Here is a 27,994-nt window from a genome sequence, read left to right as displayed (position 1 = left end):
TTCAAGAATATAATATAGATAGCATATACAATAGTCGAATTGATACATTAGACTGTTCATAATGTTCTTAAACTTGTGGAACTATGGGAAATTAAATTCATTTCGTTGCAAAAAGAGAATTTAGATGAAAAACCAATAAAATAATACTGCACAACATAGAATTAACAAAACAACCAATTAATTACACATCAAATGAATCGTGTGAAAAGACCAGAATTATCAACAAACGGTGCGTCAAAGAAATCCTTTCATCCCCCTTGTAACAATTCATGTGAACACAAAATTTGCTTTGAAAATGTACAAACACTATACAAAATTTGATGACAAGATATAAAAATTCTTGGTGACCACCCCTTTCTGTAATAATCACATCAAATATTCTTTTGTCATAAACCCTTTGGATCAATGAAAATGACAAGTAAAACCAGCAAAAGGCCACATCAGGGCTTACAACGCTTGCAGTACTTGAATCCAACGGTATTTAATAGTTCAATTCTGATTTCAGTTGTGGTAAGAACGTTACCTCGCAATTCATTTTCCGGAAAAGAATGGCATGTCTTCAACGAACGTATAAGACTGGTTGACACCACATTTCTAATTATATATCTTCATAGGCTTCTCAGATGAGGGACGGTCCTGCATGAATATTGGTTAATGTGCTAACTGACCGGGTACTTGTACGAAAGTGGCCTGGAAAAGATCATCGGTGGGTAATTTTGGTCACAGGTATACACATTATCATTATATAAGGAGAGGTGGATTTTAATTTCCAATTGTGTTCTATTTCCATAGTCAACAGAGCTTTTAAATTGCACTACTCTTCAAACTAGAGGCCAGGAGGATTTTAACATCTCCTATAATATTGCATTCTTGGATTTCGAGGGCGGATGGACTTTATCCTCCAGTTGTACTCTAGTTTCACAAGTTTATTATCTGTGGCAGGCAGGTAACACAGTTATCTAACAATTCCAGCAATGTAAAGAGATTGCCGGTTGATTGGTCCACTTTTCACATTTAACAAGACCAACCGGAAAACATTAGTGGAGTCATATGCAAAAGCTCTCGATCCCATGGCTTCTAATACAACTATACAAAAGGTGAAAAAAATCCCATGTAGCCGACCACAAACCTTCTTCAAAGGCCTGCAAACCTCACTCCAGGGTTTTATGGAATCTCAGTTCAGTTTGAGCTCATCTAAGAGGAATGAGATTTGTTAGCTTACTAAACACCAATATCTCTGTGAGCAGTCTAGAATTAACCGGAGATATATATACATATATACATATATATACATATATAGGATATCCAGTTTCCTTCAATTTAAAAGGTAAAATGATTTGTGTTTGGATTGATGGATTTGAATTTGAGGGAAAGATTTTGAACGGATTCAAACGACAGCCATCTGCACTGTATTTGAAATCCACAACAATTCCTATTAAAATTGCATAATTTGATATGAATTGGATTTGAAATTCATTTGATTGTCTATCTAAGCAAGTTGATTCTACAAGGTGATAAATAACGAATAACAAACGTAAAAGAATACAATTGCATAATATATGGCCAGAATAATGATACCTGATTTTTCACTGGAGATAAGTGCTCCAACCCAAGATACCGCTCACAATAAACGCTGCTGTCACTATTCTGTGGATCCAAACATTCATAACGATGAAATGTGGTTATTAACCTATGATGTAAGTGCATCAGCAAGTCTCCTTAATAATGCACAACACCGAGAGAGAGACCTGGAAAAAACTGAACAAAATCTCTGAATCCTGGAGGTATTCTGCCAGATCATCTGACACAACAGCAAATTTCCACTGCCAAAAACACGCAAATGAACAGAAAGTGAGAGTGTAGCAACTAAAGAAAAGAGACAGTAACACGTAGACTCACTCAATGCCAGATAAAAATCCACTCATAGAATTAGGATTAGGTTTGAGCCTAGTATACCTTAGAGAATTCATCATCTGGTACATTTAACTTCTTTTGTACACGAATTTTGACGTGAGATAAAACTTCATTTGCGTGAATGACCAACAAAAATGGTACACCAAAGTTTTGGATTTGCTGTTAGAAAAAAGTTAAATGCTATTGTAATTGAAAAGAATAGGTAGAATGAGTGCATTTCATGGATTATAGTCTAAAATATGTTTATACTGATCTACTTCAAACTAAGTTAGGACAAATGTCACCATTTGTTTCTCAATTTCCACGGCTTCGAAGTGGTATACATGAATCATGCAATCAAGTCGACCAAGACTTTTCTCTTCTTCCAGAATCTGCAACAAGAAATTGCCAAGGTGGGACTTGTGAATATGAAGCCACATAAAAAAGGCAATTAACTTGGCATAAAAGATTCCAATTATTTGCTGCATGCACAACCTAAAAAAGGAAAGCACTTATGAACACATCATCCAAACTCACACACACAGAAGGGGAGTAAGAGAGAGAACCTCCTCTGCCCGTAATGTCCCATTGTAATTTAGGCTCTCTATGCTTTCGTTGGCTGCAAAAATCTGCAAAAATGATGTTTTAGCAACTAGAACTTAAGATCACATGGTTAAATATACGTCTTTCCCAAGAAAGAAAACAAAGAACAAGAATATTAATGGAAATTGAAAAGGCCAAAAAAAAAGCAAAAAAACAAATTAACAAGGTTCAACATCCTACTCCCTCCACCAGTGAGAGCTCTAACATGAAGTAATTTTAGCCACAAGATACAATATTACTAGAAGTGATGTAAGACCAGAAAGTCATAACATAAGCCTCTTGGATCTTTCAGAGTCAATGGTTCTGTCATCTGAAAAGTATAGGACATAGACATGCTCTAGACACTTCAAACAAGGTAGGAATTCAGGTTTGCAGAAAACAGTTTTTTTGTTCTCAAAGTGCAGGATTGAGTTTTTAAAGGATGCGGGAATAGGGAACATGTGACTCAAACCTGGATAAAACCAGGGAACAATTCCTCAACAAGATATAGTTGCCTTGACTGTTGCAAGTTACTTTTTACAATGTTTGTGTTCCGTGAACGTCCATGCTTTATACATATAGTTAATTGAGCTCAACCATTTAAGTTGAATTGGTACGAAGATGATTTTCCTACTGTGTTATTTTATTAGTATCAGTGTTTTAAAAGACATTGCTAATGCGCTGGGCGGTCGCCCACCATCTCATTTTTAGAAAGACTATTAAAAAACCGTTGGCTAGGCTGCCTAGTTGTAGCCTAATGTAATATATATATTTTTTTATTTTCTAAAAAAAATTGTTCGAGATATTTTTAAATCAATTTGTATTGGATAAAAAAGATGAATATGTCATTGATTTCGAGTTTGAATCCGATAACGATGAATTATTTGAGAAAATATGGAGATGAACAAGAAGAATTAGATATTTAGGTAAAAAAAAAAATTGCATATGCGTCAGGCTATGAGTGACCGTCCGCCTACCGCTTTTTAGAACACTGATTAAATATATAGAATTGAGTCGAGAATGGAAGACCTTGTAGATCTTGTGCCTGAACACTTCCATCAATCTTAGCTCTGCATTTGGATGAGACACCTCAACCTACTCCATATAATGCCAGAAAATTCAAATGACAAAATGTTGAGTACAAAATAATGTGTTGATCTTACAAAAGACAAAAAGAAACATTCAAGATATTCGAAAGATATATTACCTTACACACGCACACATATGTATGTATGTACGATGTATGCATTTATTAATGTGTATGTGCGGCTAAGCTATATATTTGTCTGTGTTTATGATCTTAACAACAGTCCGAAGGCTTACCATGGTCCTAAGATCATGAAGTAGATCATCCACAGTGCTTTCCTTCGGCAGTCTCAAACAGTTGATATCCATCTGAATATGAAAAATGGGAGATGGTCTTTGTTAAACATAAAATAGAAAATGAGTTGATTTTGTGCATGAGTACATTTGACATGCTTATGCAACCAAAGTCAATTCATACTTACGTCATTGTTTTCTGCATGACAAAAAGCTATTTCAAGTGTTCTTAGATCTTGTAATCCCGACAGAGGCATATCCAATATTTCATAATACAATATATTTGAAATCTGCCAAAAAGAACAGTCTTTGTCAATGTTTCAGGTCCTCGCCAAATTTACTCTGACCACCAGGATAGTGTGTCACTTACATGATTGTGATAGAGCAGCATCTCTAACAAGTTATCTACTCCACAATACTCTACGGGATAAGGTTTTGGCAGTTGAGTGTAAAGATCTTGTGATGTAAGCCGGATTTTGGATGGATCATCTACACCAAGACGGTGAGCTACTCTTCCTACAACTTCATCATATGTATCAAGCCTTGATCTACAAATTCAGTTAATGTAAACGGAACAGCAAATACCCACATTAGCATGACCTCTGAAGGTAAAACAAAATAGCATGTTCTATTACACGAAGTTTCTTAGAAAACGCTTACAGTACTAAGTTGAATTCTTCATCCTTTGGCTTCTCCAGAGACCTAAAATAAACAACCTGACAAATATTCAGTTCAGAAAGTCAAAACATTTGATTAAAATTAAGAAGTTTCCGAACAATAATATAGTTTACAATTGTTTAGTTGACACAAAAATAATTTCACCTACTCAATAAATAAAGTTTCAGAAGTTACAAAAGAAACTATTTCCAGTGAAATTGAACTAGGGCTAATAAAATAAATTTAAAAAATGATGTCAAGACAAAACATAAGGCAAGAGTAGTGCGAGAAATTTCGAGAGCATGAACTAATTTAAATACTAGAATACACTAAAGATGCTGAAACTAGTTCAGGTGCTACTACTAAGACCTCGTAGAAGCATTAAGCCGATAATGTCTTGGACAGTTGAATAATGCAGCTATTGAGTCAAATTCAAACTGAGAAGAACATTTTTTTTTACTTTTTCGCTTTGGTTAGGCTTCCTCCCTTTAACTTTTAACCATATTAGTCAGTTGCTTGATATGGGATTTTGGTACAACTAAGAGACACAAGGAAACGGTGTATTTTTTCTCCAAGATGCAAAAACAATTAAATGCCTTAAAAAAGTGTGATAGTCTGCCAGTATAGAAGAGAAAGCTACAAAGTCAGAAGATTCTCCTTGTCCAGATTGTCAATGGAGCATCTGAAAATAGAAATAATTCATGAAATTTGTTGGATAGTATAATGAATGGAGAGAGGGCGTTAAAGCAAGGGGAAATCTGAAGAACTGCTAGTTCTACACGTTCAGCAATTCACAAATTTCATGAGCAGTTGAACAGTAACTACATGCCAAAAAAGGTGAATGGTGAACCTAAGGTAAAATCCTTCAGTCCTATGCTCCCAAAAACGAAAAAGAAAAGTAAAACCCTCTTTACCATCAAATGAAAATAAGCAAAATTTAATAGACATTAACGAATTTGATCACTTGACACACATAAAACTACATCAAGCTAAAGTAGTGCCATGAAAAAGATATGCAACGAAGGTCACCCAATGTCCTTAGAAAAGTACTTGGAGATTATGCTGGTACTCCAAAAATGTTTGAACATCTGGATAATCAATTAGTTGACTAGTTTCGACCGAAAGAGACTTTTGAAAGAAAATAATGTCCCCATCTACAAGCTGCAACATAAGGCGAACAAAAGTCATTTAAACAATGTCTCTAACAAAAAGTGAACACGAGGACATGGTTTCAAATTACCTGGGAAGCTTTAAATGTAAATTTTGTGTTGATGCATTCACACATGACAGTGGGCTCAAACTTTATTTCCTGAAGAACAAACAAAAAAGCTCATGGAATGGTTTTGGTTTGTAATATTCCTATTTGACTGTGGAACAGTAGATTAATCACACAAAACACTAACAAATTGTGCCTAGTATCTAGTAGTGAAGGAAGATCTGCTACATGAACTAAAAGCCAATAACAGATAAAATACTGTGGTTCAAGCTGTCTGGTGTCACAACCTTTCTACCTTAATCCATCATCACCTTTATGGGAAAGATTGGGGAAACCAGCTCAATAGAAGACTCAGCAAGGACAAAATGGTCATATTTGACTCAGAAAACAAAAAACTTGGGCCACAGTATCTGTTATCTAATACTCAATTTGTTATTTATATAGTTGCAAATATAAACATTGGCAAAGGACCAGAAGTACTGTCCTTCTCATTAAACTAAGCACAGAGCAATGGAACAAACCTTATACAGTATGATCTCTTCATCAGGAGCATAGCCTGCCCTATTATTAAGCTCAGTCAGGATATCTGCTGGTGTGCCAATGCCCTTCACATAAAGTCTTCCAGCATATCTGGCATAAAATGCAAGGTGTTGTTTCCATATCAGCCTGGATATTTTAAATTATTTCTTTGATATTTTAAATATTTTTCTTAAAATATATTGTACCGTGAAAACAGGCTAATCAGAAGAACAATAATACCTTAGGTCTTCTGTCTCAGGATCATAAAACTTGAAGAATAGCAAAATGTCATCTTCAGTCCTATCAGGGAGAGGAATTGGCTTCTCATCCTAAATTAAAAGTAGAAGCTCGTTAGTATTAATGATAAAAAAAGAAGTTTCCTGCCGATAATTTTTGTTTGTTTTGATGTTTAGTTACCGGTCCAAGCTCCACTTCTAAGAATAACTTCAGCTCAGCTGTCTTAAACTCACATGGTACTTCCATCAATTGTTCAATCTACAACAACATAAAAATTTAAATGAAAATTAATTACCAAACTAGGACATTTGGCTGACATTATGTTGAAATTGTTGATATATTTAATTTTGTGATATAATACAATATTAGGCTTTTATAATCATCTTGTTGTCTGGCCAAAGTTTGCAGAGAGACTTCAATTCCCCAATAGGTTAGCCTAGGGAATCTTCGCATTTATAAACTTTAAATGTGCTAACAATTTTATAGAAATTTGGAATTATCATATAGTAGGGACATGGCCTCAATCCCTGGTTTTGATGGACATAGCATGATTAACAATCGGAACATTGATGTAGTTTAAACAAATTATATCATGAAATCACAAGAATCATTGTAAGTTTTAGGAATAAAATTCTCTTACTTTATTAATCATCAGCGCTAGCTTATATATTACATTAGAGAACAGATAGAAACTTAAACCTAGCGTTAAACTAGGAACAAACTCAACAGCCAACAAACCTCCTAACAATCAGGGAGGAAATCAAGGAGAATAAAACAGTAAAAAAAAGAATAAGAAAATGAATAATAAACAGGAACTCTAATAAACCGACTATTCTAACACTCCCCCTCAAGTTGGTGCATAAATGTCTATCATGCCCAACTTGCTTATACAACTCTCAAACATCGGTCTAAATAATCCCTTGGTGAAGATGTCAGCAGCTTGCTCGGATGATAGAACATATGGAGTACAAAACAAACCAGTATCTAGCTTTTGTTTTATGAAGTGTCGATCCACTTCAATGTGTTTAGTCTGATCGTGCTGAACCGGATTATGAGCTATGCTAATCGCTGCTTATTGTCACAATACAGTCTAATCGGAAGAGCAGCCTCAATTCTCAGGTCCTGTAACACTCGTTGAACCCAAATAGCCTCACATATACCATTAGCCATAGCTCTAAACTCGGCCTCGGCACTGCTACGCGCTACAACGTTCTGATTTTTACTCCTGCATGTGACGAGGTTCCCCCACAAGAAAGTACAGTAGCCCGAAGTTGATTTCCTGTCAGTAATGGACCCAGCCCAATCAGCATCTGTATAAACTTCCAACTTCTTGCTCTCACTCTTCTTGAAACATAAGCCCTTTCCTGGACACCCCTTTAGGTACCTTAGGATTCTGTTAACGGCTTCAAGATGGTCTCTAGAGGGAGCGTGCATAAACTGACTCACTAGGCTCACAGCGAATGCTATGTCTGGTCGAGTGTGAGATAGATAAATCAATTTACCTACGAGTCTCTGATACTGATGCACAACTGCGGCATTCTGAGTGGTGGTCTCCCCGAGTTTTTTATTTGCATCTATTGGAGTCTCAGCGGGTTTACAGTCGCTCATGCGTGTCTCTTCTAGCAAATCCATGATGTATTTGCACTGAGAAACCACCAGCCCCTTGCTCGACCGAGCAAACTCCATAGCCAGAAAATACCGAAGCCCACCTAGATCTTTGATCTCGAATTCCTTTGATAGTTTTTCCTTCAACGAACTCATCTCCTCAATATCATCACTTGTGAGAATAATGTCATCCACATAGACAATCAAAACCGAGACTTTCGATCCCGAGAACTTGGTGAACATAGTGCGATCGGATTGCCCCTGCACATAGCCTTGTTTCAACACAAATTGGGTAAATCTTCCAAACCAGGCTCTTGGAGACTGTTTGAGACCGTATAGAGCCTTCTTCAACCTACAAACTTTCTTACCACATGTACCTTCAAATCCGGGAGGAGGATCCATGAAGACTTCTTCCTCTAACACTCAATTTAAGAAGGCGTTTTTCACGTCGAGTTGTTGAAGAGGACAGTCCAAATTTACTGCAATGGACAGCAGCACCTGGACAGTATTCATTATCGCAACAGGTGCAAAGGTCTATGAATAATCGATGCCGTATGTTTGTGTGAAGCCCTTGGCCACAAGGCGTGCCTTGTATCTTTCAAGTATCCTCTCTGCATTAAATTTCGGTGTAAATACCCATTTACACCCAACGGTAGACTTCCCCACAGGCAGCTTCTCAAGAACCCAAGTCTGACTTTTCTCAAGTGCACCAAGTTCCTCGTGTACAGCTTTCTTCCACTCAGGACTCTCTAAAGCTTCTTGAATATTTCTTGGAATATGGACAGAGGAGACATTACCTAAAAACATTGAGAATTGTGGAGACAATCTAGAATAGGAGACAAAGTTTGATATAGGGTATTTGGCACATGATCTTCTTTCTTTTCGTAGGGCAATTGGGAGATCCAGAGGGGTAGGGAACTTACCTTCAGAAGATGGCTCTGAGTTGGACTCATGGTCAAGTTGAGATATGATGTCTCTCCCTCCTTGATGTGAAACCCTTCTCTGGTAGACTTGCTCATAGAATTTTCCTCTTTGGGTACTACCTTTATCAATTGGTGAAGATTGAGGAATACTCGGGCTAGTAGGACTAGATTCTTTATTATGCGAAATTTTTGAGTGGTCCACATTTATGTGGTCAATGTTTCTCACAATTTTAGGACTTGCTGGTATAACAACCAAGTCCTCATGTAATCCAGGGATAGTTTCCTTATTTTTGGAAGTTAATTCAATAGAAATATTAGGAATTTTATTATTTTCATTTTATTCCAAAATTAGATTTATCACCCTGATTGTTAGAAACCGAATTAGGCGACAAAAAACCTAAATCATCATCTTCACTAGTCCTTATCTCCCCCTGAAGATGAGACCCAAAAAACGGTTTTTCTTCAAAAAAAGAAACATCAAAAGATATATACAGTTTTTTTGACGTTGGATCAAAATATTTGTACCCTTTTTGAGTGGAACCGTAGCCAACAAAAACACATTTTTTAGCCCTAGGATCTAGTTTACTCATGTCTCGATCAAGATTTCTCACAAAAACAGTACATCCAAACATTCGCAGAGGTAGAGAAGAAGAGAACAATTTCGAGTTTGGAAAAATGTCTTTGAGAATACCCAACGGAGTTTTAAAATTGAGGACTTTAGATGGTAATATATTAATTAAATAGACGTGCTGTTAGAACTGCTTCACTCCACAAATATTTCGGGACCTGATTAGAGAACATAAGTGCTCAAGTGACTTCTAATATGTGCCTATTTTTTCTCTCAGCCACACCATTCTGTTGTGGAGTATCAGTGCATGAGCTCTGTTGGAGGATACCGTGCTCCCTAAAATATTTGCCTAAAGTCTCTTTAAAATATTCCCATCCATTGTCATTTCTTATCATTTGGATATTTGTTTGAAATTGATTGACCATCATGTTGTGGAAAGTTTTAAAAATCGGTTCAACCTCAGATTTTTCTTTCAATAAAAAAACCCAACAAGCACGTGAGTGATCATCTATGAAAGTGACAAACCTATTTTTTTTCGAGAAGACCTGTAACTCTAGAAGGACCCCAAACATCACTGTGGATTAGTGAGAAGGGTCTACTAGGTTGATACATTTTTGGTTGATACACAGATCTATGATGTTTAGCTAGAGCACAAATTTCACATTTAAACAACGAAGGATTTTTATTCAGAAACAACTTTGGAAACAACTTTTGCATATAAAAGAAACTTGGGTGTCCCTAAACGATAATGTCATAAATAGACTTCATTATTCAGATCAATAGAGGTAGTCTCCAAACCAGAGAATGCTTGAGCAACTTTACAAGAGTCGATTTCCCCATCAAGGAAGTAGAGTCCACCATATTCCCTAGCATTGCCAATCATCTTCCCCGAGTCCACCTCCTGAAAAACACAATGAGAGTTTGAAAATTTAGCTTGACACTTAAGATCTTGAGTTAGCTTGCTAATAGATATAAGGTTACAAGACAATTTAGGAACATGGAGGACATTTGAAAGGGTAATAGATGGTGAGAGTTGATGTCTCCTATTCCTGCAATCGGGTTGAAGGAACCATCTGCAATCCTAACTCTTCTATTACCTGCACACGGTTTGTAAGTGGAGAAAAAAGAAGACGAACCAGTCATGTGATCGGTTGCACCTGAATCTATGATCCAGGTACATTAGGGTTTAGAACACATGAGAGAAACAATAGGAGGTTTACCATTTTGTGCGACAGAACAGTTGGTGGAGGATGGGATTGGATTTGAGGTTCGGAGTAACCTAACAAGTTGATCTACTTGGTCCTGAGTGAATGGAAACTGTCCAGAGTTGATTGGAGTTCCTTGAGAAATCTCAGTCACCGTTTGTAGTGCCTTCTCAGACCGTTTCTTCCAACCGGGTGGCTTTCCGTGAAGCTTCCAGCAAGTTTCTCGAGTATGCCAGGCTTTCTGGCAGTGGTCACACCAGGGCTTCTTCTTCTTATCAGCATTCGGAGTTGAGTCCGAGTCTCGAGACACCAAAGCTGAGTTATCACTCACCGGGCCAATATTGTTCTCGACCTGGCTATGCATCACCTTCTTCCTGCTCTCTTCTTGGTGAATTTCATAGAAGACTTCTCTAATTGACGGAAGTGGTTTTCTTCCAAGTATTCGTCCTTTAACTTCATCGAGATTTTGATTCATTCCATCCAAAAACATGTATACCCGATCATTCTCCTCTCTCTTCTTTTGTCTCGCATAATCATCCTTGTTGGCCCAGACATCATCGTAGTGTTGATCCAGCTCCTGCCACAAAGCCGTCATCTCATTGTAGTAAATGGTTACCTCACGATCACCGTGTTTCAGATTCCAGAGTTTTGCCTTCAACTCGAATATCTGAGATGAATTCTCGGAGTCTGAGTATGTCTCTTTTACAGAGTCCCACACGTCTTTCGCAGTCTTCATGAACATATGTGGTCTGGCGATTGAGGTGTCCATGGAGTTGAGAAGCCACGCCATCACAAGAGAGTTTCTGATCTCCATGTTTTGTATGTTGACTCTGCCTCAGCAGGTTTCGCTGCCTCTCCAGTCAGATACCCCAGTTTTCCACGCCCATCAATTGCAAGTTTTACGGACTGTGACCACTCCAAGAAACTCTGCCCAGTTAGACGATGGACAGTAATTTGAATCGAGTAGATGTCATGTCGTGAACAGAGGATGAGGTAGAATTTCTAGAGGTTACCTCCGATTCAGAGGTTCGATTCAGAGGTTAGCCCAAACGAGCCAAAATTTATTCCTTTGTTGGCCGCCATGAGAGGTTAGAAACCATGCTCTGATACCATGTAAGTTTAGAATAAAATTCTCTTATTTATTAATCATCAGCCCTACCTTATATATTACATTAGAGAACAGATAGAAACTTAAACCTAGCGTTAAACTAGGAACAAACTCAACAGCCAACAACCTCCTAACAATCAGGGAGGAAATCAAGGAGAATAAAACAGTAAAAAAAAGAACAAGAAAAGGAATAATAAATAGGAACTCTAATAAACCGACTATTCTAACAATCATCACCATCAGTAGTATTGTCACCAAGAAACCACCACATGGAAAAGATGATTTTAACAACTTTGTACAAGTTGAGTAGAGTTGGGTATCATATTACCACCTATACAAACGGAAACAACATCCAATATCAAAATTGTTTTACACCGTTAATTATCTTTTAAAGGGCATGTTTAGTGTTCGACACATAACTACTAGCTTTAAGCACACAATGATTCACTCTCAAAAGTTTCTTCGATTAAGTCAACAGATACGTAGCACGTCTTTTATAGCAGTATGCAGGTTAAAACTGGATGATGCAAAGGTGTTCTGGATATATTGTTGTAATTTATATTTATTTTTAAAAAAAAGTTCCTGAAAAGAGAAAAATACTGCAACAAGAAAAGGGAATATGACAATGCCAAATGTGGTTTTGCTATAGAGCAATGGAGTCGTGCCACATGCAGAAAAAATTAATTTTATGACATTATGTTCAATGACAAGTCAGTCACATGTCTGAGGCATGGCAAATTAAAGTGCCAAATTTAAAGGCTTTAGAGTAAGTATTTCCAACAAAAAGATTATATAATGCACAAAGATCACAATATATGTAAAGCAGTAATGATTGCATACGATAAAAATAAAGTGATATGTGACGTGACAAGCTGCTATGTGTGATTAAGTGTGGTAGTTTTACATACACAAATAATGGAGAGGTGGGAAAAGGAGGGTAAGACGTGAGAAATCTCACTTGCTAGGTCATGCTAAAATCAAACAGCAGCAACACATTTTGCGCCGTGTGTAAATATCAAGAATTGAATACTCAAATGACAACCTAGAAAAAGTTCTTTATAATGCAAAATGCTCTCCAGGAAGCTAAATTTGGGAAAAGACTATCAGCACAAACATAAACCCTTTTGCAGACTTCGACAACACCATAAAACAAGAAGCCAATGATATACTGTACCTTACGAAGCTATTAATTGGTGTAGAAGGCGAGTCATCTAAATCAGAATAAATTAAAAATGTTTACAGTTTTTGTTTCCTCCAGGTGTGTCAATGGCTGGGCAGGACGATATGTGCTGTTTTCGCGCTTTGCCCAGTGCCAAAACCTCTGTAACTGAACTGGAACACCGAATGCTTTGGCAACCTCTTCCTGCAGAAGCCATCACAATTAGGTGATAATGCAATAAGAACAATTATTATCACAAGTTCAATTTAACTTTTAAAATGGTTAAAGAGTACTAAATAATTTTTCTATTACTAGTGTGAATCTACTTAATATAAACTTCACTTACAGAATATGAAAAGAATAATGAAACATAGACATGTCTATTAAAAAATAGAATAAATATAAAAGAAGTAAATATAGCACATAACAAGAAAAAAGAGATTAAACCAGCTACTAATAACTCTCTTATTTAAATTTCGAACAATCAGATTTTAGAAACTGGCTTGTAACCGAGTGTGTGAAAAACATAAGCATAATAAAGCATGCCTGAGTCTTCTCCCTCCTCCCTTCTCTTTTTTCTTTTTTAGTTACTCTAAATAAAGCCTTTGGGCCCACCTGGTTAAGGCACCAACATATTTTCTTTAATTTACTTCAAAAACAAACAATGTTTGTTAGCACATGGGAATCATCAAAATGCTTTCCCTGTTCTATATTTCATAAAGATCTAACTTACATTGAAATTCGGTTTCCAATTTGAAACAACATTACACTTTTAAACGGCGATTCCCTTGCCAACAGACTACCTATATATAATTTACAGAAGTTTTAGTTCGAGCGTTCATGTTTAACTCCAACAAGTTCAGAAAGTTACATGAGGAAGATATGTAATCTATACCTACATTCTATACATATCTCCTCACATATATAATAGGGCCGGAGAGCATAACACCACCTTCTGACTACTGACACACAATTAACAACATTCCTGTTAAAAAAATTCGTTTTTTAAAATTATGCATTGACTTCGCACAAAACAAATTGAGTCCAAAGTATGAAATCAGAAAAGGAGTGAGGCTTGTATCCCTCACTACACAATTTAGGCATACAACAGATAACCAATAATTACCACCGAACTTAAACGCAAAGGAAATGAAAAAAGACTTGAAAATTTTGAGTTTAACAAGTTTACATACCTTTAAAACACTAAATGGTGTTGATTTCAAAACACGAAAACCTTTAAGTTTGTCGTGATCCACTAAATCAAAATATACATATATTCCAATCTGCTCATCAAAATCTTCCTCACGTGCAACCTGAAAGCATCATGTCAATCGCCCATAATCAGCCAAAAATTAAAATAGAGAGAGTTTGCTATGTACCAGATTTATTGAAATGAATTACCTTTACAATAGTGTACAGATGCGCATCTTCTTTTTCTTTCATCCGTCGTTCTTTTTTTTCTTTTCTTCTCTTCGACCTCTCCTGCGTGATATCACATCCAATTAAGCCAACCACAATTGATATCTTGTCATAAGATGCAAAAAACAATTAGAATGATGTTGGCAGCTTTTTGTTCACTATGCAATGTCTCCTACTTGATATCACATCCAAGTAAGGCCAAACACAACTAATATCTTTTCATAAGATGCAAGAAGCAATTAGGATAATATCGGTAGCTAACCCTCAGATGCTCAGCGATGTCCTTCTCATCAATGCTACACATTATTTTATCCATGTCACTTTCACGTACATATACCAGCATATAAGCATTTGAATTCCTCTTTGAATTCCTCTTGAATTCCTCATAATCTTGAAGGGGCCATTATTAATTCCTGGGATTATCTTCATCAAGTGCTGAGAAGAAATGACCATATAAGAAAATGAACATGCAAAACAAAGCAATCTATCCAGAAAGGCAAAAAAAAAAAAGGTAAATAAACATACTTCTTCACCACCATACAGCTCCTCTAAAGCCTTTCTCGTGTCTTCTTTTGTCACATGTTCATCATCAAATCTATACCTACAAGCCATTCAGAATGATTCACATCCTGAGGTTTATAATGGAGATCTACATGTAACAGTTATAGTTTCTGCAAACAATTTTAGTGTGTCAGGAAAACGTCATTCGGTGAGGGGCATGTAAAATGTCAGGGTTTAGGTGGTCTAACATACTCAGGGCTGCTGACCAAGTAATTTGTCTCAATGATAATTCTTGCAAAATTAAATAACCACCACCACCTTTAACGTAACTGAGTTTATACAATTGACTAGAAATTGTGACATACAATTCAAACATATTTGCGATATGCCAAATCACTCGTGAAAAATACCAATCTCTGAATAGAAAGGAAAATTGAGGGAAAAAATCACATTCTGCAACAAATGATTCGCAGCTCATTGGACTTTCCAAAGCAGGTGATCTTAATTTTATAATGTAGAATTAAACTTGATAATAAGATGAGCTCAATAATTAAAAATTATAAGGATTTAATTTCACTGCCCAAGGAACCTAATGTTATGGTTAGTGTTAAGGATTGATTAATTGGATAATCGTGGAGATCGGTTATGCTTACCACTTGTGAGGTTTGCTGCCTGTCAGACAGTATTTTGATATTTGGATTTGAGGCTCGTTATGAGATAACATCTCCATCTCTTAGACAATCTTTTTTTTGGGGGGAAAATTTCAGCTATCATTATTTTATTATCTAACATCATCTTATAATTAATTACAAGAATCCTTTCCAACACAACTACTCTAAGCATAAATTCAAATCTTACAGATAAAATTTACTTCCCTATTCTATCATTCTCCCACACATGTAGAGTACGCGAGTAAATTAACAAATATAACGCAAAAATAAATAAATAGACTAAAGTCCATTTGTCTTGTGCTTGCCTAGAGTTGTGCCTCGTCACACCTAAGAACCTATAATTTTCTCCTTATGGTCTGTTATGTAGCTGTTGGTACGTTGGCAAAATGGTTCTATAGTGGATAAAATCTCTCACAAATCTTGGGCGCTTGAATTTTAAGGAAATGTTCCCTAAAGGCAATATGAAGTGGTTCTTGATCCTCGTAGCTTCTTATTCCGCTTATTTAACCCATCTCCGCATCAAATTAAATATTGTGGACATAATTCAAAAGAAGGAGAAAAAAAAGGAAAATAAAGAAACTTTTGACAAAGTGGGATTTCCACATGGATGCTAGACAATATAAGTTTACACGAGCTTCTTTCGAAATTCTAAGCCAACCATCCCAATGTAACAGAACAAGGACCCGTAGGGAAGACCAAAATGCAAGGAAGAAGACCCTTAACAATAAAGCAGAATGGTAAGACACCTGTAAAAATACGTTAGATACCCGCCAAACAAAAAACAGTAACAATCGTTTACACCGGCATGTGAACAGCATTAAGCAATGATATTAGTGAAGCAAACAATTCATAGGCTTAAGACAAGCTGTTAAGCTAACACGATGTAATGATGTGCATATAATTGTTGTATTACAAGTTCTGGCATAAAATACATACCACTGACTAGAAAGAGCTGGCCTTATAAAAGCATAATAGTGCCCACCATGCACATCACCTCTGTGGACCAATACACTGATAACAATTTAAATTGTCAGGACAGAAATGAAAAATGGAATTTTAAGATTTTTCTGCTGGGCATTACAAAAATTCAAGATGTGGTATACTACCTTAAACAACATATTGAAGCTCTGACTGTTAGATTATTTTATTAAAATCTATAAAATAATTTAATTGTGGTCAACATATTTCAGACTTTCACTAAGATAAATACAAGAGACGTCTCATATTTAAAAGAAGATAAATCAAGAATATTATCTGGATTAAGATAATAAATATTTGAGATTTAATTTAATCATATCTCGAATAAATATTCTCAAGATAAGTCACAATCAATTCAAACTCCCTCGAATATTGTTAGAGAACATCTATAAATAGTGACTACAAGACCCCTAAATCAATACAGTTATTCAGAAATACACCATTTATACTATTGCATAAAGATTTAGCTGATCCTTGTTTTCTCGTGTTCATAGGATCTCTACAGTTCATGTCTCAAATCAACATCAATGGCTAGAGGTTAGAATTCGTTTATGTTTATATTTTCGCATATCATTCTTTACGTATTATGTTTGTGCGTATGTAGATCGAATCTAGTTCTTCGGCATATTAGTATTTCTAACCATTGTTATCATAGCGGTTCTAACTTCACCTTGATATTTTGATATTTTTTTAATTGAAAAATTGTAAAATTATATTGATGCGAGTTATATTTGTATCATTAATTTTAACATGATTTCGAAATTAATAATCAGCACCAAATTAAGATCTGAAAATATAATTTTCAAAGATCAACTAAATTGGACAAGAAATCATAGCCTTTAATTGGTGAAATTCGCCACCGTAAAAAACCCATCACTGGCTATTAGTGAAATTTTTTCAGAATTAATTTTGAGATTCAAAATTGTTTTTGAGAATTTAATTCTCAATTTTCATTATAGGGCATTTCTAAATTAACAAATTTTTAAATTTCGGACTTTTGATTTATAGATATGTTTGGATCGTTAATTTATGGAAATTATAAAAATTCTAAAAGTTGGTTTTAGAAACATTGACACTCCAAAATTATGATTAATAGTCTATTTAGAATTTATTTGCATGAAATATATAATGCCAAAATTATGGGTAATTATTAATTGTCTATAATGGAAAATTTAATATTATGATTATATTTATTCTCATAATCATACATGCAAATAAAATTTAATAATTTTCATGGAGAAATTCTTATCTTATTCATATTTAATTTCACATAATTTTATATGAACAAATTAAGCTAAAAATGTGAAAGTTACTAAACTAAATTAAAATTTTGGCTTATAAAGATCCATGATATGGATAATTAAGTAATAATAATTATGAAATACACATGCAAAAATAATCTAGGGGAGTTTTTCATAGACCAATTTAAATTGCCTTGACTTGCCACTGGTTTCCTGATGAACGTTGCTTTGTCTCGAAGTTAGGTATTTAAAGGACCTCAACGCTACCTCTTCTTCCTGAGAGCATTCTGGAAAAGTGTTGGTTGTGTTGTTAAACAATTACTATATAAAGAATTAAGCAAATCCATAATTATGTCTAGTAAACCCGTATAATTTTAAATAAGTAAGATTTATCATCAGCATCTTTAATTATGCAAAATCAAAATTATACGTTAAGTAGGTTTAGTATCACATAAAGGACATTCATTATGGTAAATTATCAAGAGCGTAAATATATATATGTTTGTGATTTTATGTCTTAATGATTTGTATAATTCTAATTTATTAAAGAATAGCCATGACATCTTTAATTGAATTAAAATTACAAATTAATTTTGAATCACATTTAATTGTAACAGACATAATTACATAAAATTATTCATTATTTGGTAATACTTGGAGATGAATAATTATGGAAAATAAATATTTCATGCATAAATAATTCAACATCCTAGTGATTCGTATGATTTTAATTTATTGAAGAGTAGCCACATCATCTTCGATTGAATTAAAATGTACATAAATTATTAAACTCATATTTCGTCATAAGGGCTATAAATTGTAATTAATTATATTTGAATAGTAAAATTTATCTCACTAGGAAATTTCATTATGTTAAATATTATTAATTAGAATATGATGTTGAATTATTTTCTTAATTTACCCACATGGAATAAAAATAGAGTATAATTTACATAAATCTAATTGAATTAAAAACTTAGCCCAAATGCAATTTTTATGTCAGTGATTCATATTTATCGCATTATTACATGGGTAAAACATGACATATGGTTCAATACTTCATCTATTAACATTATCATGTATTCTATTTATTTATTTATTTTGCCGCATTTTTTCATGTTAATTACTCTAATATTTGTTTTGTAATTCCCGAGATTCAAAGTTATAATTATATGGTGCAGAAGGAGAAGATTATTCTTCGTTTAGGCTTAATGAACACTTATTTACTATTAGGAAAGATGAGCCATCTGTCATCAGTGTATCAGCTATTCATATGACTATCTTATGAAAAGTGGGAGAGATATAATTGTTTCTCGAATAGTTTCATAAATATCGATATTTCTGCTGAGATAAGGAGTTCAATCGTACAGTATGATAGCGTTCTTATAATCACAAGCACTTTAATTATATATTTTGCTTTTTTAAAGCTTATCAATATTCCAGTGCATGACTATGTCATGCACATAAAGAGATATAACGACCTAGTTTTAAACTATTGAGGTTGAGATATTTTGAGATATTTCTAATCTACATTATTTTAATAACCTATCGATCAACATTATGGCCTATTTAAGATCATAAATGTCACGCTCCGAGCCCGGGCCCGCGCATGCGTGACTGCACAATGGGCTCCTATAGCAACTACTTCGTATTCGTCCTCGCTTTACGAAAATGATTAACCCAAGTTGCTATAGAAGTCCATTGTAAGCCATTATAAACTCATTTTAAATCTTTCATTTTTAAGATGTGAGACAAGGGTATCACAATCACCCTCCTTCAGAACGCGACGTCCTCGTCGCGGCCTGACCTCTCGATCCACCAGCACCGAGAATCTAGAGGTGGCTCCTACAGGTTCAAGATGTGGCTCCTGTCATGTAGCACTTTGCCCCGCAGGTTCAAGAGGTGGCTCTCATGCACGTAGCACTTTGCCCCGCATAGCACTTATTTCTCGGTGTTTCATGCCGGTGACCGGCTCTGATACCATTTTGTCACGCCCCGAGCCCGGTCCCGCGCCCGCGCCTGCGTGACTGCACAATGGGTCCCTATAGCAACTACTTCGTATTCGTCCTTGCTTTACGAAAATGATTAACCCAAGTTGCTATAGAAGTCCATTGTAAGACATTATAAACTCATTTTAAATATTTCATTTTTAAGATGTGGGACAAGGGTATCACAATAAAAAACGCACATAAAGTTAAAATGATCAATAAATGAGTTTATGATCATATGTGTTTAAGAAATGGGTGTACTCTTGTGGAGGAGAGCTAAGGTGTGAGTATGACTACTCAACTCTCGTTAGTTATAACCCACCCAATATGGTTAATATTAGTCATAACATTTGGTGGATTGATTATGATTCTACAATCCATGTTACCTATATTGTGCGAGGATTGCAAGGCTCAAGGAAGCCATTAGGAAATGATTCACGTATCATCTATTTAGTAAACTAGATGATCTCACACGTAGAGGTTCTCGAGACTTGCGTAGTGGTTTTACATTATTGTTGGATATTCCTTAATTTTTCAGATTTATCATTTAGTTGTTGTATAAATCTGAAAATTTTGGAAATGATACATACTTTGTCGTTGTTGCATAAATCTGAAAATTTTGGAAATGATACATACTTTGTTTTATAGTCTTTTTTGCATTAATTTACAAAGAATACCCACTATTGCATGTTTAAGAAAATACTGGGATTAAGAAATATGTTATGAATTAATATTACTTTGTTATGTGACATGTATTTTATTAGTTTTGACACTAATTTGGACTACATTAAGAGTAAGTAGACCAATATGTCAAAGAAAAATGTTAAGAGGGATTTAGACATATTGGAGATCATTCTTATGGATATTTATGGATTTATATAGTCATAAATACCTTGTTACCTTTATTTATGATTTCTCACGACATATATATTTCTACTTGCTTTGTAACTATGAAGTGTTGGATGTTCGATAAAACATATAGGTGGCAGTAGAAAAGTAGAGTTGTGAGATTAGATAAGGTAAAAGGTACTATGATAGATACATTGAGGATGAACATTGTGTGGATCATGTTTAGCACCTCCAAATTTCTTAAGTTCTTGTTAATTGAAACCCTTAAGACTACTGTGTCTATGTTAAATCGGATTCCAATTGAAGTTGTCCATAAGACAGCATTTGAATTATGGGAAGGTTGACATCCGAGTTTGGGACATGTAAATGCTTGTCTAAGGTAAGAGTTGATAATCTAAAAGAAAACAAGTTAGACCCGATAACCATTAATGGGTATTTCATTGGATATTCTAAAAAGTCTAAAGGGATATATATTTTGCTATCCATCACAAATCATAAGGTTTGTGGAATCAAAAGATGCAAAATCTTGAGAATGAATTGATTGGTGGGAGCGATCAAATTCAAAATATAGATCATTATGATGCACATTCATCCACATAAGTTATATATATTGATTGTTATTAACTGCATCCCTTAAGTTAAATACTGTGTTGTGGAATAAGTCACATCTACAAATCGTTGATCATGATCATATGGATCTTAATGCTCATCAAGATATTGATGCAAACATTAAAAAGATCTAGTGTAATAAGAGATAATTTCAAGTGATTATATTGGGTATCTTGAATCTGACTATATATTTGGAGCTGAAAATAGTCATGAGATGTTTTCACAAATCATGAGCGTCAAGAAATCTAATTTATGGTATAATGTTGTGAATAATAAAGAATTCAATAGAAAATAATGTAGTCTAAAAGTTGGTTCAGTCGACATTTGTTGTAGATGATCCTTAAAACAAATAAATTCTCATTAAGCAACATTGAACAACGTAAGGATAGACTCATTGCTAAGGAATTCACTCAAGGGAAGAGAATTAACTAAATAGAAATATTTTCTCAAGTATTCAGAAAAATTCTCTTCATGTGATCATAACATTGATAGCCCATTTGATTTAGATTTTGCATTAGACGGATATGAAAACAATATTTTCAATTATGATATAAAATAAGAAGGTTATAAAATCTTATCTAGTGACATTGAGTGTTTAATGTTACAAGATAAAGAAAGCTATATAGATTGAAACAATTCTCGCATTAGTGGTATTTAAGTTTTCACAATGTTATCTCATCCTTGAGTTTTGTTGAGAACATTGTGTGCTATTATGTATACGAGAAGATTAGTGAGAGCAGAATTGTAGGTAAATTATCAGAGTTATCTAGGTATTGACCACTAGAAAGTTGCAAAATATTTTTGTTGTACCTTCATGGTACTAAATGTTACATACTTATTTATGGACGAATTAACAATTTGGAAGTAATTTATTGGTTCCACTATGGAGTCTAAACTCATCTTCTATTTTAAGCACTATTGTATGGTGTATGTTAATGAGTTTTATTTTTGGGCTTAGAAATGTGAATTTTATGTCTAAGCCTTTGAGATTATAGTACGACAATTCAGTTGTAGTCTTTGTGACTAAAGCGGCAGCAGAATTAAATATGTCGAATATGATATTTCTCATATTCAGTTATGTACATATTTAGTTATTTTGATAAAAATATCAATTAAGTTGGACCTAGAATAAAACATTGGTTTTATTCATTAAGTTATATTAAGTAATATGATATATGTGATACACGGGAGATAATAATCGGTATAAGATTTTTTATTGCCATGATTCATGTATATGTTTCTTACCTTTGTATGATGATTAATTTCTTGATTATTCAGATCAATTGAAATATATTGATCAACCGGTAGAATGTTAGATTATTTTATTAAAGTCTATAAAATAATTTAATTATGGTCAACATATTTAAAAGAAGATAAATCAAGAATATTATCTGAATTAAGATGATAAATATTTGATATTTGATTTACAATATCTCGGATAAATATCATTAAAATACGTCACAATCAATTCAAACTTTCTCGATGATAGTTAGAGAACATCTATAAATAGTGGTTACAGGGTCCCTAAATCAATGCAATTATTCAGAAATACATCATCTATACAATTGTAAGAGATTTAGATGATCTTTGTTTTCTCGTGTTCGTAGGATCTCTGCAGTTCATGTCTCAAATTCAATATCAATGACAAGAGGTTAGAATTCATTCTTGTTTATATTTCCGCATATCGATCTTTACGTTTAATATTTGTGCATATGCAGATCAAATCTAGTTCTTCAGCATGTTAGTATTTCTAGTCCATTTATTGGTAGAAGTCTTATTTTAGTTCGTTCGGTGGATTTCTAGTCCACTTCCTGTAATAGACTCTAAGATATTTTATCAATAAAAAGTTTGTTTCTTATCAAAAAAAAAAAAGTATTTCTAACACAGACCAGATGCATTGATATGCAAAATGTTAATTCTAAGAAACACAGAAAAACTATAAGCCACATTTACAGATTTCAACCATCTCCACAACCATATTTTGGCTAGTGGAAAATTAACTATCAAACAACCCTTAGTTTTGAAAGGAGGCATTAATATGTGGTTTGAATTATGAAACTTAAAACCAAACCATATTAATCTCTTACAGTACTGAAGGCCAGATTACCGCAAAATTTGCTATCCTGGCACTCCAATCAGAATATAATTCTACTGTGGTCAAAAGAAAAGTCTGGTTTTTACGCGAGCAAAGACAGGAAATAAGTGTGTACGGACCTCCAGCCAAAGGAAACATCAACCATGTAGGTGTAAAAAACCATTGATCATTTGTTTCGAAACAAAATGGTCACAAGGATCAAAATTTTCCTTGAACAGGTCTTTTTTTTTCTCCTTCCTGGTTAAGTGCTTTAACGTTCTAAACATTGAACTAACTGAAAAAGCATCCATTTCTTCAGCATTCATCAAAGTCCCATTTACAACCATCCAAATTTGGCATCCTCCTAGAGATTGAACTAAAGTGATTTCAAAAATTGCATGTGATTTGCGCCAAAAAACGATAAATAGATGGTATAAACCATCTCATTATCTAACCTGTGAAGTGTGTAAAGGTTGCGTATGCTTCTATCAGCCTCTTGTGACAGGTATTTACCGTTATTTAGGTCTAGATCAAGTTGAAGAGGGAATTCATAGCAGTCATTTATCTGTGCACCATCAGCAACATGAAAAGATACGTAACATACAAATAAAAAAAAGGACATAACATAACTTACCGATCAACGAAAAAAATTACATTACTCATATGCAAGGAAAAATAATACAAAGACTACATGCACAAAACATAATGACTTCACCTTCACCATGATGTTCCGCACAAAATCATACTCAAACCGTTTTAAATGAAGTTGGAGAACTGGTGGAAAATCACTAAATAAGACCCTCTTTTCAGCATCCTGAAACAAGTAAACCATAAGTCTATCTAGAGTTAAATGAAAACTCTAATTGTAAATCCCTATAGTGAGAATACAAATCATTAAAAAAAATGCCAGCATCATCCAGACTAAAGAAAAACATAAGCACAAGTAGATCATGACTACTTTGAACCAGGGTGATAAAAAATCGACCAAAGATACGATGAAGAAAAATAAGTTGCAAAATATAGTTAAACATAGCACCTGCAAACCATACTGTTCAGCATGATATTTATTATCGCCTTCCAGATGTTCAACAGCAACATATTTATCAAAGGAATCATAGACATCACGACAACCCTTTACATCAAGCTGAAGATCTGCCACACAAAGTTACAGAATATGATCAGTTCAATTATTAATACAAGGAGACAGATAAGGTGTAAAGCAGATCCACATCAAATACCATAAAATGACTCCATTCTGCAAGATCTGTACTCAACATTGATGCACTCTATAATGCTCATGTGATGCCCTTCAAATAATTTCCGTATTTCGCCTTCCACAACAGTTCTCTAATTGACAGCATCACAATAATCAGTGAAGCACAAGACAAATTGAGTATTTGACAGTGATGATATTATATTTCTGAGGACCTCCATTTTTTCTTCGAGTTTCTCACAAAGAACTCTGTTAAACTCCTGAACATCACGTTGTAAAAAGGCTTCGTCTGTGTCCCAACCAAAGGATTTGGTCAACTCCTTTGTTGAAACATTTTCATCACCGTATTGAAGCTTGTAAAATAAACTCTGAAGAGCCATAGGGATACTTGTGGATGGTTTATCATTAAGAGTAGTTGGCATGCGATACACAACCTGGATGTACAAGCAACGGAAATATTACATTTACAATAGGTTTTCATATAAACAACTTGTACAGATGTTGTAGTCCCTGGAGAGAGATCCCAACCTTTCTGAAGTAGGGAATATGGTATAAAGTTTGCAGAAGAGAGTTCATATAACAAGTAGCCCCTTGGTTTTTTAGTCCTACATAACCAGTTTCCTTCTTTGAGATATATAAGATGTTACCTATGGCTTCCTCAGCAGCGACCTCAGCTTCAACTATAATGTCATCATTGTAAAGATAACCTCTATTTGGATCATAAAGCTCAATGAGTGGCATAAAGGATTCAAAACCCCAATCTTTTGCTCCAGCTTTGAACTGTTCTGTTGTACCTGCATGGACTAAACAGATGACAATCGACGATATTCTGTCATATATTATAACAGAAAAGAATAATTTTAAAATTAGCACTGCAAAAAGCACATTCTAATGTTAACACTGTGTATAGTATATCTAGAATCGTAAAAGGTTCAGATCAACAGAAAATGAAATATATCGGTTAGCAATACAAGCAAGTACAACATATATTTAGAAGTACTACGAACATTTGAAGTAGATTCGTATTCTGATTTGCAATCCACATAATCAACTCATGATGGTAAAAGCAAAAAGCCAAAGAATGAAACTAAATATTCCTAAGCTTGTCAATTAAAACATTTACAGGTGAGCGGCAAAATCTCAACGTCCGAAAATCATGCGTATCTGACACTAAACGATCCGAAGAAATCCATTCAATCAGATAATGCTCTAATAGCATATCAAAATTTTCTGGATATATGCCTTTACTGGATCATAAACATATATCAGACCCCAAATTAGCGGATATCCAATTGGATATATTTTAGAGTTTTCGAAGGAATTTTTTACGTTTAGACAATCAAGTTATAGGAAATTTATATAATAGTTTCACTTATTCTAGATGCATGCTTACCATTAAATTTTGAAACTGGTAAGATGAAAATTATGGGCACCAAATGAGAATGGAAATTTCACTTTTCAACTTTATATTTTTAGTATTTTTTAAAAAAATTTGAAATTAGAAACTAAAAGTTAGATCAAATAAATGTGGTATTCGATCCTAAAAAAGAAGGATATTTGATATGGGGATATTCTTTTTTAACTGATCGTACACGAACGAAAACAAAATTATCCAAGTAAATTGGATAAGATAGCAAAAGTGGTTGTAAAATGTTCTATTTTAAGTATGAAAAAACAACTGATTATACTAGCTAAGACTAACCATCAAACAGGAACAATATTGGCAGAATCAAAATTTTCTTGTTTGTGCTAGTCAAAAGCCAAATGGTATACTTTGTGAACATTATATATAGTGCTACGGACCATAAAATCAACTTACTGTTGGACCAGTATAGAAAAAGTTAATGTAGGAGCTGAATCAAAACAGTACTTGTCTGTTGTTCATAGACACGAGAATGTCATGTTGTAGCAGCAAACCTCCTTACAACTAACCAGCTTACAGCAGTTGCTTATTAGAATGCAGTCGACATGACTACAGCAAGGAGCCGCACCAAATATCATGAATGAGATTAAATTTGAATTTCCAGCGATAAAAAGAAAATTTTTTCTTTCTGGCACAAGAATCAAGACCAGAATTTAATACTCAACTTGGAAGCAATTCGATCCTCTGACTATAACAGGATTTCATTACCTTTTCTGATTGAGTGTTTGTAATCAACTTGATTAACAACGGCAAAACTGAAATGAACATATCTACTCCAGCCAGATGGTAAAATACCAGAATCAGCTACTTCCAGATACACGGCCAGATCATCTACTTCGTTACCCAACAAACAAATAATAATCCGCCTGACAATTATCAAAGGGAAAAATAAATTTCAACTATACTAGCAAAAAATTTAAAAACAATGAACTAATGCTCCAGGATTAAATCCAATTAAAAGTTACCATTTATAGTCGCCAACTTCAAAAATTTCAGAGTAGATCCTATTCACTGTCAACCCAGAAACATTTTCAATCCTCCAAGTGAACTTGGTTGTACAAGAATCCTTAGCTTTTTGGTTTCCTGCTGCATTACATGTTGCTTCGGGTGCTACAAACAAATTAATAAAATAAATAACAAAGATAAAATAGAAAGAAGTTCGGGGCCCTTGTGTTTGTTGGGCCCCTGCCGACCCAACCCAACTCAAACAAAAAATTGCTGACGTTACTTATAATTTTAAAAATTCCACCAGATTTTTTGTTCAAATCTTCAATCTCTCGACTCAAAAGAAATTTCAATCAAATCAATTTAACAACTCAAAGCAACTCTAAAAAATACTATGCTTATATAACACAACCACATATTTTTCTCTATACCATTTCAATCATGATTTTATCACAATTTTTTTTACATAATCACTTTTATATCGCATTAACTCTAATAGGTAAATATGTTGGTTAAAACTAAAACACATATGCATCAACGTATATGAGATTTCTATCGCATTAACTCTAATATGTAAATATGTTGGTTTGGTTACTAATTTTTTTCCCTGGATATATATATATGTATGTGTGTGTATGTGTGTTTCTCTTCGATTATCATCATCAATTTCCAATGACGTCACCTTCCTCGATCAGAGTCCATTCCTCCGAACTAGCTTGTGGAGACAACGAGTCCACATCTTCTTGCTGCCAAAACCAACACAAAACACATAATATCAATTAGTCGTACTGCGTGACCTATGTTTTGATCTCGGACGAAACTGCTAGAGAGCAAGAATCGCAAACAATTCAAAGTTTTTCGATTCATTATAATTCGCACTGTTGAGTTGAAACAACCAATCCACACACATGAAGCGTGCTGTGTGCGCGAATCGATTGCGTAACTACTTCCATGCATGAATGTGGGGAGCAGTTTCTGCACCTCTTCGCGCGGCGGAGAATCCATGGCTGTGTGTGATTGCACGAGAATGCTAGTTCAGTTTAGGAGAGATGGGGAATGGAGGTGGTGGGAAATGAATTTAAAGTTTTAGG

General features: G+C 34.5%; 1 pseudogene; it reads right to left on the bottom strand.

Annotated features, from left to right (window-relative positions):
- Window positions 1-210: 210 nt before the first annotated feature.
- On the bottom strand, window positions 211-27,937 carry LOC140833994 (ubiquitin C-terminal hydrolase 13-like; annotated as a pseudogene).
- Window positions 27,938-27,994: the final 57 nt, after the last annotated feature.

This window comes from Primulina eburnea, chromosome 1, assembly GCF_022965805.1.
Source record: "Primulina eburnea isolate SZY01 chromosome 1, ASM2296580v1, whole genome shotgun sequence".
In the NCBI taxonomy this organism is placed as follows: Eukaryota; Viridiplantae; Streptophyta; class Magnoliopsida; order Lamiales; family Gesneriaceae; genus Primulina; species Primulina eburnea.
The sequence above is the reverse complement of the archived record's forward strand: the minus strand, read 5'-3'. Positions and strand labels throughout refer to the sequence as shown.